The sequence below is a fragment of the Dendropsophus ebraccatus genome, chromosome 1, assembly GCF_027789765.1.
Source record: "Dendropsophus ebraccatus isolate aDenEbr1 chromosome 1, aDenEbr1.pat, whole genome shotgun sequence".
In the NCBI taxonomy this organism is placed as follows: domain Eukaryota; kingdom Metazoa; phylum Chordata; class Amphibia; order Anura; family Hylidae; genus Dendropsophus; species Dendropsophus ebraccatus.
The window spans coordinates 161,704,181-161,719,860 of NC_091454.1; the positions used below are offsets into that span (position 1 = coordinate 161,704,181).

The following is a 15,680-nucleotide window of genomic DNA, read 5'->3' on the forward strand; positions in this document are numbered from 1 at the left end:
GGAAGGCGGTATGTGAAAAGCTGCCATTCACCGCCATTATTATACACTGTTCCCCATATTAAAGCGTGAGCACTTTATTGACAGTGAAAGGGTTTTGCATATGAGAAGCAGCATTGTTGTGAACTTTACTCTCCAATTGCTTCATTGGTCAATAAAAGTAACTGTGTAGTTGCTGCAGACTTTACGGTTATAAAAGCAAGTCAGATCCAATGTAGGCAAAGTAATGGAGTAGACAAAAACAGACATGTATTCCACAGCTTCACCTGTCTTTGTGCTCCGTACATAGCAGAGGTAAGTTTGTCATTGTAATAATGTATGGATTTACAAATGACTGCTAGCAAACAAAATACATTTTTTGTATCATTTTAGTTAGTAATTAGAGAGTGAGTTCTCAGTAGCTGATCTCGTTGTATGAACCATGAGAACTCTCAATATTTTTTTTTATTATCGCTACTAAACTAAGAATGTATCGTCATAGAGTCAAGTGACAGATTCAGCACTGCTTCATCTCTCTTCCATGATTTATGTGTGTGAGCGTGGAGTATTGATTTTCAGTGAAGCTTTCTCTTTGTAGAAGTATAAGAGATCACATCTGTATGATACAGAACGTACATAACAATGTAGCATGATAAACATGGCTGAGGAGTGGGTAAGCCGTACTTCCGACTCCAAATCTGACTTCATCCGAAATGGTTCATCTTTTAATAAGAATCATTTTTCTGTAGTATTAGACCATGTGCACACTATGGGGGAGATTTTTAAAACGGTCTCAGTTGCCCCTAGCAACCAATCAGATTCCACCTCATTCCTCACAGACTCTTTAGAAAATGGAAGGTGGAATTTGCTAGGGGCAACGGAGCCAGTTTCACTTTACACCATGTTTGATAAATCTCCCCCTATGTTCTTTTTTTTCTTTTTTTTTTTAAAGAACGGACGCTGATTGCAATTAAATCAGCGTCCGTTCGTTTCTGGAGCAGTGGCATTGCATTGAAGGCATTGCATTGATGTGTGCCGACAGTGCCGAGAGCGGGCGCTAAAATAATGAGCATGCCTATTGTTTCCAGACGCTGTTCGACAAACAGCGTCCGGAAACAATAGATGTTCACACAATATAAAGTAAGGCCAGCGGCCGTACTATACACTGTAGTCAATGGTTAATTGATTTGCGGTAACAACCGACGATGCCCGCAAGTATCGGCTGCAGGAACACGGCGAACACCTCCCAGCGGCCGTCAGTGTAACACCGTCCATTGCATAGCAACGGACGGTATTATACATTGTGTGAACCTAGCCCAATATTAGCCTCTAATTTTAGTTTTTATAAATAGGGGCCTTATTTATATTTCAAAGTTCTCCTGTTTTATTTTTTTATTAAATGTGCAAGAGTCTATAAATCTAATGAATAAGTAATAAATAATATTTAGTATTTACTTCTCCACCATCTCTGGCTGCAACTTCTCCCAAAATTGTCTCCACAGCCCTGATGATAAATGTTTTTCACAGTTTGGACAACATTTAGTTGTTATGTTTGAATGGACAATTGTTATTGAGAGTGATAATAAACAGATAACTGAGAAGAGATTGATCAGTCAGTGTAAAAATTGAAGACCCCCTTCTTCCTGTGGCAGTGAACAAATGAAGAAGATCTTTGGATACTATTAATGCATAGCAATTATCATCTGAACAAGTCGATAATTGCTTTATGTAATAGACCAAGGGACCAATCAGCAAACTAGCAAATATCAGCTGATCTCAGTCATTTCAAATGTTTGAATATCTTTGTTCTTCAGCCACATATCTCCCCCTGTAATAGAGAGAGTGCAGACAACGAATGGTAGAAGACAGGACCACACAAACAATCCAGTGATCATTCATTCAGGCCCGCCTGCCCGATTACCAAGCCATGTAAGAGGCTCATTAAACAAACTCTGATCTAGTTGCTCTGTGCTCACATTGGTCAGTAATCTATTACATGGAGCGATTATCTGCTAAATCAGGCAGATTTTGCCCTTAACAATAAGACATTCAAAATGTTTAAAAACTGGTTGCCAGCCGTGCATCATCCCATGTATTATCTGATGCGGAGTCGACAGCTGATTAAAGAAAGGGCTGCACGGACATCACTAACAATGTCCATGCAGCCCTGCCTGCACAATTATCAGACAGTGTAATAGACTCTGAAAGCAAGCGCTAATCCAATAGATCAGTGCTCCCTGACCCTGCACGTGTGACTTTGTAATACGGCCTTAAGGGTACAAACCCACTTGACGTATTTGCTGCGTGAATCAGTCTTAAAAGTAAGCAGGCAAAACGCAGGTTGGCTTTATACAATTGTTCTGCGTTAAAATACGCAATTGCGTATTTTTGAAGCGTGAAGCTACATGCGTTTTTCGCACAGGTTGTTAACAACTGATGCTTTGCTAACAACAAGCTTCATGCTTCAAAAATACGCAATTGCGTATTTTAACGCAGAACAATCGTATAAAGCCAACCTGTGTTTTGCCTGCTTATTTTTAAGGGTACAAACACACACACCGTATACGCAGCACAAACGCAGCAGATTTGATGCTGTGTTCAGTTATTTAGATCTAATTTGCTGCGTATCTGCTGCGTACCGCAGCAGTAAATACGCTGCGTATACGGTGTGTGTGTTTGTACCCTAAGACTGATTCACGCAGCAAATACGTCAAGTGGGTTTGTACCCTAAGTGTCCATGTTTACAGTAGAGCTTCTATAGGACAAAACTGTTTGGATTGATGTCTGGGCTAATCTGGTACCAATTTTAGAACATAAACCTGCTGAAATTGTCTGGTGTTTGCCAATTATGATAGGCTTTTATACAGCATGATATATTGTGCACATTCATAAACCTAAATAACATTAACCAGCAAGGCTGGGTTCACACTGCATTTACATGTAACATATATGTTTTATTCTCCTGAAAATGTTTAAGTAACTAATGCTAAAAGTGGATGCAGCATAAAAATTTTTTCCCTTTGATTTACCTTTTTAAATATGCTATATATATTTATTTATTTTCTTTTATTTCTTTTTATTGTTTTACTGTATACAAAAAGTTTGTCAACTGGGCTTTTGTATACAGGAAAGGGAGGTGCATTGAAATGGAAACCAGTGAAATGTAAACACTGTGCAAATATAGCCTAAAGCCACAAAAAGCTACATTTCTCCTACATTGAGTGTTGAAGGTAAACGGGTATTACATGACACGCCTTCCAAAGAATGACCCTGTGGAGCCCTCCCAACCAACAACTCTCTGCTCTGCATAATAAAGGAGACTCCCTTGCTGTTATTTGCATATGGCATAATATGACAAATGGACAGAAGGTGTCCTAATGAAATATCCCTATAAATACTGCAAAAGAACAGAATAACACACCTCAGGAAAAAATAAAAATAAAATAAACTCCTGGTGAACATGGACTCAGTGATAATTAAGCTGGTAATGAGAAGTCACAGTATTTGCTTATGATGACAAGTCAATAGAAATGTGTTTGAGCTGTAGAGAAATATGTCAGGCATGCCTAGATAGTCTTCTCAGGTGTATTATCTAATAGCATTAGGTCAGATATGTTACACTGGAAATATTATATTATGTGTGAACTAGTCTTAGCAAATATATTTATATTCTCTATTCATAAAAAAGACCAAACACAGGAAGTCACAGTCCTTTGCTCACTCAAAGCCATTTCTGAGCGTACAAGTCTTAAGTGCATGTACACAGCTGCACGTCCACATTCAGAAGCAGAGAATCCTGGAAGTGCTTGCATTGTATGTTCAGCTCTCCTCTAACAGAGCACGAAAACCTCTGTAACCACACAGTGACATGTGCAGTATGACTGCAGTACCGGCCGGATGATCTTTTGGGCTGCAGAGTTCTGATGCGGGCGCATCAGTGCGCGCCCGCATCAGAACTCCCCACAGCACACTATGAAGCGAGCGGCCAGAGCCGCTTGCTCTATTGTGTGAACTGATAGGGTTTTCTGCGGCCATTATTCAATGAATAGCGGCCGCAGAAAACTGACATGTCAGTTTTCTACGGCGCCGCTAAGGATCCCAGCCAGAGCGTATACTACGTGTATACACTCCGGCTGGGATTTCTTCAGGCTGCAGCATTATGTAAGTGCCGCAGGAATCAAAGCCGTTGTAACAACGCCTGTGATTTCTGCGGCACTTACGTAGTGTGAGCATAGCCTAAAGGTTGACATCTACCCTCATTGGATGGCTAAACCACATGACCTTGGATCTTAAATACTTATGGACCACTAGATCCCAAGTTCAATAGGAGGTGCCACTAAACAGAGTCGCAACTTGGGGTGACAACCCCCATATACACCTATATTCCCTATCAGTAAAACTTAACTTTTAATATTTAATAATTCACTCATAAAATAGATAACAAACAATTAGAAAGAAAACTCATAGCCATAGCCTTTGAAAAAGTCGCGATAGCGACAAAACATGTCAGGTGCAGGGCAATTTTAATACTGCACGCTGTTTATATATAGGGATCTACCTATGGGTATACAGGGGATTAGATAGTGAGCTTACGCGTAAATCGCTCCGGGGTCTGAGATAGGCCAATAACCCCTATTATCTTTGCCAACATCCGTTATATAGAGAGTATGAAGACAGACGGGATGTCTTGAGCTTTATTCCTGACTGTCAGTAAATTGATTTAACGGTAGCTTCAACGGGGGCACTAACCTGACTAGTCATCTCTTCTATTGTATGGATGTTGTTTGGGCATAGTGCAATAATTAAGCACTTTCCGCCAACAGCGTGCAGCCTTTTAATCACTAGTCACACTGAGTTTTCTTTCTAATTGTTTGTTATCTATTTTATGAGTGAATTATTAAATATTAAAAGTTAAGTTTTACTGATAGGGAATATAGGTGTATATGGGGGTTGTCACCCCAAGTTGCGAATCTTAAATACTTGCCTCCCGCCTCTTGACCTCAGATGAGCTTTCATCCTAGCCAGGGAAAGATCTTGCAGCAGGGAGAGAGAGGTTTTAGTAGCGTTTTGGTTAGGCAGGCTTACTACTGAACCCAAAAGTCCTTTTCAGGGCTAAGATCAAGCGAAGAAGTAATCTCTGAATCCAAAACACTTCTCAGTGCTAAGAAATAGATGATATAACAGCAGCATCAGCAACAGCAGGTGTATGCATTCCAGTACCCTGTGTGTACAAGTGACTTATAGTGTCCCTGTTTAACACCACTAAGGGCACGTTATACATATTGTTCCAGTAGCCCACTAAGGGCACCTGATATATACTGTTCCAGTAGCCCACTAAGGGCACCTGATATATACTGTTCCAGTAGCCCACTAAGGGCACCTGATATATACGCTGTGCAAGAAATACGAAGGAAATGTGTGAACATTGCCGTAAATGTTCGCAAAGTGTTCGAAAAAATTTTGCTTCGCAACTGCGGAGAGTGGCATTATACTTAGATTTTGGGGTGTTAGGTGCACCCAGGCATGCTCCCCCTAAAGTCCCAGTGTCATTCCGGAGGTGTTTGCATCGTTTAGGGAAGTTTCATAGGGGACTTGGTGACCTCCAAGTGGTCAAACTTGGATTTCCAAGTGCCACAATTTTTTCCCCCATAGACTATAATGGGATTGAATACTCGTTTGAATAGTCGAATATCAGTGCCTATTCAAATCGAATTCTCGAAAGTCGATTATTTGACTACTCGCTTATCTCTAGTCATCACATAAAATAATACCAAAATGTGGCCTTATTTTCAAAAAATGCCCTCCATTCAAATCAATGGGAAATTAAAAGTGCAGGCGCAGTATAGAATCACAGCTGTAATTGATGACAACCATACATATAATGAACATACTCATTATTTACAACCTTCTTTTTTCAATAAAACTGACTCAATTTTTCACTTAAAATTATTGTCATATTTTGTTTTTTTGTATTTTTTACTGTGTGTATACCTAGCCTAAGTAAAGTGTCCGACCAGTTATCTAATGGAGTATGGGCTCCATCCGGCTATCATCCCATTGGCAGATTTCAGGGCAAAAGAATGTTGTCAGTACACTACTGCTATGTATGTATGGCTAAATCGGCAGATTTTTTTTTTTTGTCAATATTGAGAGTGGGATAAGTGGCTCTAGTTTTCCATGATAGGAGATACTGTGGGACCTTATAGATTGTAAGCCCTCGCGGTCAGGGTCCTCTTCCCCCATGTCCCAGTCTGCCATTTGCCTTCATGTAATGTGTTTTTGATCTTGCATTGTTCCTGTTTGTTACCCCTATCTATTGTACAGCGCTCTGGAATTTAGGGCATTTTATAAATAAACAATAATAATAATAATAATCTATGACCAGCTCTCATAGACGCCCTTTCTACCATAGTTCTGTTTCTCTGGATGAAAGTGATAAATGATTGTCCTCTCCCGCATTGTCATATACACAACAATGCCCTTTTACTAATAGGATTATAGAACCGTCATCATAATGCCAGCAAACACAGGCAGCAGAATTGATTCCTCAGGAGCAAGATTTTCCAGGAATTTGTAGCATTAATGGAGAATACGGTAGATGTTATAATGATGTGCTCATCTCTAGCCAAATATACACTATCATGCTGCTTACTTTGGGTTTGCCTTATTTTTACCACAGCAGCAGGGAATAATGTGCTGGACGCATCCCTGGGAGGGCACGCTCACTTTCTATCGCCATGTCATAGCTTGTCAATTAGGCATTGTCACCACAAGAATCCAGGAGAAGATTTTCCTGTTTGGCACAGCTCCCCGGGGTGATGGTTTCTATAGCACACTATAGCCAGTGTAGCATCACAGACCAGAGCCGAGGAAGCGTGAGGATGAAGAAGAGCTGAATCCGCCTTTTCCCTCTACCTTTTATGCTTTGTAATAATTCGGAAGTTGGGAGAAAGGGGCGAGGCTTCATTCTCATTGACTATAATGGAGTCTGTTAGCTGGGGAAACCTTAGCAGGGAATGTGTGCAGCTCTAGGCAAGAATCACAGATGAGATAACGGAGCTTGATGGTTGATGTTCCATTACTGTGTGTTCACTTAGTGAGTATAGGACAGCTGTATTATAGATTTTTTTTAGTAGTCACTGTAAGTATATTTTTTGCCATCTTTACAAAAATCTTGCAAACTCTGCAACATGCATGCATAAAAGATGAGACTATTGCACACTCTTATGCTGTACCATATACCCAGCTTTCCTAGGTCCCAGAACGGAAACTCTGTCTAGAAGTGACATAATTTAGTACCGGGAATGGGAATTTGTCTATAGCAGATATGTATTCAGCAGATTTCTATTAAAGCTCCTTACACAGCTCTCTGAGGACTTTACATCTGCCTAGCTATGGCACTATTTTGGGGTGAAAATGGAGATTTGTTAGACTTATTGCTAGATAGTTTCTGTCCCAGGCCCTGAAAGGCAAATCTGTGTAGCTCTGCAACAGCATGCAGGCATTATTACCGCGTACATAGCTTTATTGGGATTGTTACCCAGCTTTTCCAGGCTACTAAATAGCAAATCTGACTAGCTATTCTACAACAGGGTTCCCCAACCTGTGACTTTCAGACTAGTGCAAAACTACAACTCCTACCATGGTTGGACAGCGGAAAGCATGATGGGAGCTGTAGTTTTACAGAGTCACAGGTTGGAAAACACTATTCTACAGAGAAAGATGGAGATTTCTAGAAAAGTGTAGTCTAGAAAACCTCTGTAAGACTATGGTAGGAGATGTATTGGTTATACAAGATGGATATACAATTCTGCTCCAATACATTTTGTCTATTTTGCATTCAGTATCAGAGCATCAGAGTCTGTAGTAAGTTGCCACCAATGCAGCACCACAGTGTTGCTGTTTAAAGGGATATTTCACTCAAACATAACTTTTGATATGTTGCTGCCCATGGTGAGACTAACAATTCCTTCTATAATTGCTATTATCTATTTCATCTCCTTCCCCCAGTTCTCAGTTGCTGCTTTCTGCTGAAAGCACAAAAAAGTGTGTGTGCCTTTCTCTCTGTCTTACTCTCCTCCCCCCTTCTTTCTGAGACAGCTGATGTAAACAGGTCCCTGGCAAGTTGCTGATTAACTCACTGTCGTTCCCTCCCAGTATTATTAAAAAGCTACAATGTTGCAGATAAAGGCACTCAGGGACTTGTTAACTTGAGCTGTCTCAGAAGGGAGGGGAGAGGAGGGGGAGACAGAGAGAAAGGCTCGGCAGATTTTTGTGTTTTTAGTAGAAAACAGCAGCTCAGAACTGGGGAAAGAAGACTGAATAGATGACAAGTACAGAATGAGCTACTAGTCCCACCATGTGAAGCAACATATCATAAGGTATGTCTGAGTGGAATATCCCTTTAATGTCCTGGGAAAGACAGGTGACTCCTTGTTGTAGTGATTTGGATAGATGTACTAATTCTAAACTAGGCATCTGCAGAATTCAGCAGACTTGGAAGTCTTACTCATAGGGCTCAAATTAAATACTTTTGCAAAAACATTCAGTTAACAAACCGGCCTCCTTTTCCTGATATTCCTACTCTTTACCTCACATTGTTGACAGCTGGTTGTCTAGGTTACCGACTTCCACTCGCTGGTGTATATATATATATATACATTATACATAAGCATCATGTTCTTGGCAGGATGGTGGTGGATACTGGTCATTACTATTACTAGGCACTAGGGCAGTGATTTTCAACCTTTTTTGAGCCGCGGCACACTTTTTATACTTAACAAATCCCGGGGCACACCACCAACCAAAATGGCACTAAAACAGTACATATTATACATATAGTTAATAATATACACTCAGCGGCCACTTTATTAGGTACACCATGCTAGTAACGGGTTGGACCCCCTTTTGCCTTCAGAACTGCCTCAATTCTTGGTGGCATAGATTCAACAAGGTGCTGGAAGCAGTCCTCAGAGATTTTGGTCCATATTGACATGATGGCATCACACAGTTGCCGCAGATTTGTCGGCTTCACATCCATGATGCGAATCTCCCGTTCCACCACATCCCAAAGATGCTCTATTGGATTGAGATCTGGTGACTGTGGAGGCCATTGGAGTACAGTGAGCTCATTGTCATGTTCAAGAAACCAGTCTGAGATGATTCTAGCTTTATGACATGGCGCATTATCCTGCTGAAAGTAGCCATCAGATGTTGGGTACATTGTGGTCATAAAGGGATGGACATGGTCAGCAACAATACTCAGGTAGGCTGTGGCGTTGCAACGATGCTGAATTGGTACCAAGGGGCCCAAAGAGTGCCAAGAAAATATTCCCCACACCATGACACCACCACCACCAGCCTGAACCGTTGATACAAGGCAGGATGGATCCATGCTTTCATGTTGTTGACGCCAAATTCTGACCCTACCATCCGAATGTCGCAGCAGAAATCGAGACTCATCAGACCAGGCAATATTTTTTCAATCTTCTACTGTCCAATTTCGATGAGCTTGTGCAAATTGTAGCCTCAGTTTCCTGTTCTTAGCTGAAAGGAGTGGCACCCGGTGTGGTCTTCTGCTGCTGTAGCCCATCTGCCTCAAAGTTGGTCGTACTGTGCGTTCAGAGATGCTCTTCTGCCTACCTTGGTTGTAACGGTTGGCTATTTGAGTCACTGTTGCCTTTCTATCAGCTCAAACCAGTCTGCCCATTCTCCTCTGACCTCTCGCATCAACAAGGCATTTCCGCCCACAGAACTGCCGCTCACTGGATGTTTTTTCTTTTTCGGACCATTCTCTGTAAACCCTAGAGATGGTTGTGCGTGAAAATCCCAGTAGATCAGCAGTTTCTGAAATACTCAGACCAGCCCTTCTGGCACCAACAACCATGCCACGTTCAAAGGCACTCAAATCACCTTTCTTTCCCATACTGATGCTCGGTTTGAACTGCAGGAGATTGTCTTGACCATGTCTACATGCCTAAATGCACTAAGTTGCCGCCATGTGATTGGCTGATTAGAAATTAAGTGGTAACGTGCAGTTGGACAGGTGTACCTAATAAAGTGGCCGGTGAGTGTAGATTCTAAATGTATTTATACTCACTCAGTGTGAAACCTGGGCCTGTTTTCTTCTCCCCCCTGTGCTTCTCTCCTGTGCTTCTCTCCACCATACTTCTCCCCCCTACTTCTCTCCACCATACTTCTCTCCTGTGCTTCTCTCCACCATACTTCTCCCCCCTACTTCTCTCCTGTGCTTCTCTCCACCATACTTCTCCCCCCTGCTTCTCTCCTGTGCTTCTCTCGACCATACTTCTCACCCCTGCTTCTCCTGCGCTTCTCTCCCCCATGCTTCTCTCCTGTGCTTCTCTCCCCCGTGCTTCTCTCCACCATACTTCTCTCCCCCCTGCTTCTCTCCACCAAACTTCTCTCCCCCCTGCTTCTCTCCGCTGTTTCTCTCCCCCATACGCATTTTTCTCTCCCCCCCCCCTGCTTCTCTCCCCTGTTTCTCCCCCATCCCCAGGTTTTTCTCCCCCATTGTTTTTTCCTGTTTCACAGGGGCACCATAGTTTGGGGAACTTTCCCGACCATGTGTTGCGGCACACTAGTGTGCCACGGCACACTGGTTGAAAATCCCTGCACTAGGGGATTCCTACCAATGAAATGGCCATGCTTACTATATAGACTGAACCCATTCCGAAACTCCTAAACCTTATAGGTCAGGTGCACTAGCCTTAGAGGGATGCTGGGGAAAACATGGCCGCCTCCTATGGAAAGTATAAATTGCTTTTCTGGTTTAGTTTTCAAGTCTTAAAATTGAAATCAGATAAAACAAGAAAAAAAAATTACTTGAGGTCTCATTTGTTGTTCTTTTTTCTTGGTTGGATTTTATGTTTAGTTGCCCTTTAAGATTAGGTAGGTTTCCCAGCATCTTACAGATTTTTTCAACCAAAGCCAGAAATGGATTTGAAAAGAGGAGAAATCTTAGTCTTATGTTTACAACAGAATCCGCTGCGGGTCATACGCGGGAATTCCCTAGTGTGCACGCACCCTAAGGGTGGTATTACATGGGACGATGGGGGCCCGATCGATAATACCTGTTTACAAGACCTATTACACGGCCTGATAATCATTAAACAAGGGCTGCAAGGACATTGTTACCGATGTTCTTGCAGCCCTTGCATAACTATATACATTACTCATCCACTGCTGCGGTCTTCTTCTCCCCGGGTCCCGCGCGCTGTAACGTCAGAGTGGCCTGTCAGCTGATAGGCCACTTTGACGTTAAAGCGCGCGGGACTGGGGGAGAAGAAGACCGCAGCAGCAGCCCTGGAACGTGGATGGGTAAAGTATAACGTTAGTCACCACCCGCGCACCGCTACACGTAGCGGTGCGCGGTCGGCGCCCAGCAAAAATAGGTCAGAACCTATACCAATTCCCGATTCAGCCGATTATCGTTCCGTGTAATAGTACCCTAAGGCTGAAAAAATCTGTCAGATAATTTGTCAGACATCTTTTGGTGTAATAGGGCCTTAAAACCAGGGATGGCTCATATTGATTATATATTATTGATATTAATTATTATTATTATTATTATTGACATTGACATTGTGACATGTAGTTATGGTATGTTCCTTTCTATCTATCATAAATAGAGATGAGCGAACCTTGAGCATGCTCGAGTCGATCCGAACCCGAACGTTCGGTATTTGATTAGCTGGGGCTGCTGAACTTGGATAAAGCTCTAAGGTTGTCTGGAAAACATGGATACAGCCAATGACTATATCCATGTTTTCCACATAGCCTTAGGGCTTTATCCAAGTTCAGCAGCCACCACTAATCAAATGCCGAAAGTTCGGGTTCGGATGGACTCCAGCATGCTCCAGGTTCGCTCATCTCTATTCATAAACCTTTATGATATTTTCCCACTTTCAGGTTTTTAATTGAAAGTAATGAAAACAAAGCCAGGGATCTATTTGAAAAGAGCAGAAATCTCAGCATTTCCTTTATACCCTGCCCTCCACTTAAATTCTGTTTCTTGCTTTGGCTTCAATAATTGCAATGAAAAACCTGACCGTGTGAACACACCCATAGGGCTCTTGGGATGGAGCAATCGCCATTAAACGATTTGTGAGTTAGGGTTCCTTAACACAGAGAGATTTATCTGACAGATTTTTGAAGCCAAAGCCAGGAATGGGTTTGAAAATAGGAGAAATCTCAATCTTTCCTTTATGACCTGTTCCCTGTTTATAGTCTGTTCCTGGCTTTGGCTTCAAAAATCTGTCAGATAAATCTCTCTGTGTAAAGCACCCTTACTGTTACGACTCTAATACTGTGCACAACATTAGACACTTCCATATAGCTGTCCATGTGATCATAGCTTATACGCGTACAACGTACCCAACGATAATCATCTGTGTGTCCTTTCCACGGGGCGATTAGTGTTACGACAATCGGTAATGGTTGGCATTGGGCCAGTAATGGGCCTCTATAAGGTTACAGCTTTCGCTGCGACTTTGGTAGATGACTTTTCTTCGCCATCTTATTTTCTCGCAAATTGCTTTGCGTTCGTCCGTGTCAGTAAATCAGATCTCCTATTAGCTGCGCTGCGAATGACAAGGCACTGCCGGAGTTTACTTGAGAAATAAATGAGAAGCTGCTCTTTCCATGTAAATAGCAGAACCTTCTCCTGCCAACTAGATGAAGTTAGCTGCAGCAGCAGAGGGGAGGATGACTGCTCTCCAGGATGATGGGGGTAATGAGGGAAGGAGACATGACTGGCACCCTCCTGGCTAGGGGGAAGGGAGGAGAGGCCACTATGGGGTCACTAGAAGAAGAGGCACAGACACAGGGAGAGCACTGCCCAAATCTATTAGAGCTGGGGGTGGCTCCCTGGCTGCTGGACTGACTGGAGATGGATCGTGTTACACCATTTGCCTGCTCTTCTCCTCTTCTCCTCTTCTCCCTATACTGTAGCATTAGGGAATAGAAGGCAGGCAGCTCTCTCCCTGCAGCCTGGGCACAGTGGGCACTCCCTGGCACACACAGGACAAAGTTTCTCCTGCTCGCAGAGTGTGTGATAGAAGAAGAAGCAGAGGAGGCAGCAGCAGCAGAGCATTGTGAGCCCAAGTTGTGTTTACTGTGAGGGGGGATGGGAGTGTGCGGGAGGGGAGGAGGGGGAGGTGCTGGTGCAGGCAGGGGGGTGAGGGCAGTCCACTGTCTCTCTGCCATTTGATCAGACTGGAGCTTTGAAGATCAGTGAGCTTCCAGCCGGGCCTCTCTGGGACACTGCCGGGGTCTATGGGATATTTGGGATGTGCATTGGATCTGCAGCTGGATGGGAAGCCTTCCTTTGTGGAGCAAACTTAGCTGGATAGCAGGAGCTGTGCCCAGGGATGGAGCAATAGAGGGACTGGCGGACAAGTAGTTCTCTAGAGGTAAGTTATCTCTATCCCTCTACCTACATAGCCTGCCTGGGTCATGTCTGACTTGTAACCGCACCGTCTGAACTGGGGACAGCTGAGGGCTCTGCTCGGGATCGGACTGGGCAATGGATGGACCGTGTATGTTTCCCGGCACAGGACTAGAGATCGCACTGTGTGCACTGTGGACTGCCGCAACTGGGGATCACACAGTACATGTGTATTAGAGAGATCGCACTGTGTGCACTGTGTATGTCAACTGCCGCAACTGGGGATCACACAGTACATGTGTATTAGAGAGATCGCACTGTGTGCACTGTGTATGTCAACTGCCGCAACTGGGGATCACACAGTACATGTGTATTATAGACATACAAAGAGGCACTGTCACACCAACTACTAGAGATCGCACTGTGTGCACTGTCCAAACAGAGCTGTAGATCACACAGTACATGTGGATTATAGAGATCGCACTGTGTGCACTGGGTATTGTGCACTGTCCAGACAGAACTGGAGATCGCACTGTGTGCACTGGGTATGCTCAGTTTAATATACAGAACTAGAGATCGCAATGTATAAAGTGTGTATGTCCACTGCCATAAACAGTTCTAGAAATCGCACCTTGTGTGTGTGTGTGTGTGTGTGTGTGCACTGCTATAAACAGTAGTAGAGATCGCACTGTGTGTATGTGTGTGCTATACACTGCTATAAACCGTACTAGAAATCGCACATTGTATGTGTGTACACTGCTATAAACATAACCAGAGATCGCACTGTGTGCATTGTGTATGTGAGTGCACTGCCATACACTGCTATAAACAGTAATAGCGATCGCACTGTGTATGTGCTGGCTATAAACATAACTAGAGATGGCTAGGAGTATATATATATATATATATATATATATATATATATATATATATATATATAATGTGATTAGCTATAACTAGTGGGTCCAGAGCAGGGGCTTGCACTGTGTATTATCCCTGGGCTCTGGTTATTTGATGGCAGAGACTGGATGAATAAGGATCATGATGCAGTTGTCTCTGCTGCTATTCGTGTCTGGTGTATTAAAAGCTCCATGTATTCTGGGCTGTAACTTTGGAAGCCAGGACTGATTTAGTGCTGGGGAGGGGGCTGCAGTCTCCCCCAGTGCTGTGGAATAGAGAGGCAGCTAGATTTCACAGTGGCCATAAATTATGCATGGAAACAAATAGGTGCTATCAGTGTGCAGTGCTGGGAGTGAGCACCCCAGGCTTCCAGGCTGATGGCTTGGGCTTTGTCCACCGAAATACAGCATCAACTTTTTTTTCCCCCCTTAGAGCAACAAAGATGGATGTGACATGTATCTGACTAGAGTGATAGAGCAGGTTTATACATGTTATGGCTTATAGATACAGAATTGGAAAGCTGGTTTTAGTGCAGTGCACCACCTATTGATACCACACCTCAAAGTATCAGCATCTATTGGATTGTGTAGAGAAAGACTGGACGGGCTTGGGGTTACTGGTGCCTGTGAACTACATGTCTCAGCATAACTTCACTACATAGAGTAGATATCCACATGTTGCACAGCTCTTGGGTAGTATATATGAATCCAGAATGGATATATGTTGCTATGTTTCTGTGCAGATGAGCTATCCCATGCTGTATCTCCTAAGATGTCTTGCTTTATTATGTTTTTCTTGTTATTATTATAGTTATTGTTGCAGTTTTTGCTATGATCTGCTCAGTGAGAGGCTCTGAGAAATGTGTCTACAGTTCAGGATGGAGTGTTACTTCTGTGCAGTCATAAACATAACCTTATTTTCACTAGCCCCAGGCTAGGCATTCATGTGGTTAATGTAACCATACACCTAATGAACATCCTGCAAGCCGCATTGGTTGATGACACACAACCGGTAAACATTTACCTTGCGCCAAGGAAATTCATGGAAAGATGAATGTGTCCTGTCATTCTTATCTAATTGCGTACTTCAAGCATCTAATTATACCGGCCTAAATGAACGAGAACGTCTTACAAGTCATTGTAGAATCTGTCATATTTCTGCACCCACATATAGGCGACATAGCATTAATTCAAAGCAGGTAGAAATTGGGTGGTAAAAATAGCAGTGCAGAAGTTGCAGCCTTGTCTCTTATGATATCCATTCTTCATTTGACTAATTAAAATGGAAGCAACTTCAGAACAACTACTCCCATCATTGTCAGCCTGTTGCTTGGAGTTTTGTTATGGCAACAGGTAAAGGGCCAGGGGTCTGTGTGAAGCGAGGTGCGTCTTTTAGGCTG

General features: G+C 43.0%; 1 protein-coding gene across 5 annotated transcripts in view; it reads left to right on the forward strand.

Annotated features, from left to right (window-relative positions):
- The first annotated feature begins 222 nt into the window (after positions 1-222).
- Positions 223-15,680, forward strand: part of SEMA6D (semaphorin 6D) — a 73,075-nt gene continuing 57,617 nt past the window's right edge. For 4 of the 5 annotated variants that reach the window (XM_069982994.1, XM_069983021.1, XM_069983012.1 and 1 more), the window contains exon 1: positions 13,202-13,406. The gene's annotated coding sequence lies outside the window, so the exon portion shown is untranslated. Of the gene's footprint in view, positions 292-13,201; positions 13,407-15,680 lie in introns of those variants that run through there. The other variant, XM_069983003.1, reaches the window with a different exon arrangement.